General features: G+C 39.6%; 1 pseudogene; it reads right to left on the bottom strand.

Moving 5' to 3' along the window:
• Positions 1 to 289: 289 nt before the first annotated feature.
• Positions 290 to 1,596, bottom strand: LOC111475825 (annotated as a pseudogene).
• Positions 1,597 to 1,601: the final 5 nt, after the last annotated feature.

The raw sequence follows: 1,601 nt of genomic DNA, 5'->3' as shown, positions 1-1,601 counted from the left end.
ATAACTTTCCAAATGTTTAATTATGTCTCAATATTATCTATGGCTATGGCTTCTAATTTAACCTAAAAAATAATTAAATAAAGTTTCAAATTACCTATAAACATTATAATTAAAACTAGATTCAAGGGCAAAAGGGTAATTTTATCTGTGATCTAATTGACCTTAAACTAAGATTAAAATTGAGCAAAAAGTTTAAAGTTTATATTTGTGACGTTCACATTTTGGTTGGTTGAGAACAAACCACCATTTACAAATCTGCTAGCGATGGATCTGAGCTGTTCCAATATTGAACAAACTAATATCAGTTAAAGCTCCTGAGCTACTCTTTCATCTTTGCTGCAACATCTAATCGTCTTCAAACGAAGAAATGGCTACTGAAATGGGAGAAAACATCTCAATGATACACTGACTTAAGCAGCACCAGCTCCTTTTCCCTTCTTCCTTTGAAGTTTCTTCATGTGGAACTCGAGCTCTTTGCCCTCTTCAATCCAAGACGTATCTGTCACAAATAGGCTAAAACTCAGCAAGACTCACCAAAAACGCTTCAATGATCGCGCTCAAACATGTTGCGACAAGAATACATCAAAGACAAGCAAGATCACAAGGCATTTCAACTGCTTACCCATCGCCTCGACCGCATTGACCCGGTCTTGATGAGATACAGGCCATCAAACAACCACCGCTGAATTGTTCTTCAATATGAGGCTCAAGCTTACGATCCTACTGACGTTTCTCTAGCTTTCGCTGGACATGGTTGCTCTTCGTCGCCTCCTCGCTCGGAGCATCACCTTCCTACCGATCATACAAAACAAGTTGTGTTTAAGGATCGTGTATATCATTCCCATAAAAAACAGGTGCTCAAATCACTCGAACTACCGAAGTTGGTTCTACCTTGGCCTTCTTAGCAGCTGCTGAGGTCGTTGTTAGATGCTGAAGGTACCACTGTTTGAATGGTGCTGCATCAACCTGAACAATTTCACCAAGGTTTGAGTACGAACAAGCTCGTTGTTAGATGCGTTGTACACCACATCGAGAATACGGGTCTTTCTCGTCACAGCCTCACTACCCCAAGAGTAGTTTCCATTATCGAGCTCCACGCAACTTCACATTACCACCACGAACTCTGATCCTTCAAATCGACTTGTCACTGGACAACTTAGTGTTGGCAGGTTGCCTTCCGAGCTCATACCTTTACAAACAAAGGTGCCGAAAGAAACAATATCAGTATGAATTTACAAACACACAGAAAACTAAAGTTGCATCTTGATTGATTTGAGAGAAAAGTGAAGCTCTCATGATTTTTTTTAGTTTCTCAAAAAGTCTCGTACCAATGGAGATGTATTCCTTACTTGTAAACTCAGTATCGAATTACTCATGATCATTCCCTAAATTAGTCAACATGGGACTTCCTCCCAACCATCCTCAATAATATGATAAATCTGCTAGCAACTAATTTGGGAAAATGGAAGCAAAACAAGGAATAAAATTGCAGTCGTCTTAATATGAGCAGAGAGATAGTTACTTTCTCTTCTTCCTCCAAGCCTTCTTCTTTCCTCCAATGGCACGCCTCTCGTGCATAGAATCACGAGAAATACCTATAC

The sequence above is a fragment of the Cucurbita maxima genome, unplaced genomic scaffold (genome assembly GCF_002738345.1).
Source record: "Cucurbita maxima cultivar Rimu unplaced genomic scaffold, Cmax_1.0 Cma_Scf03106, whole genome shotgun sequence".
In the NCBI taxonomy this organism is placed as follows: Eukaryota; Viridiplantae; Streptophyta; class Magnoliopsida; order Cucurbitales; family Cucurbitaceae; genus Cucurbita; species Cucurbita maxima.
This window is presented reverse-complemented; position numbering and strand designations above follow the sequence as displayed.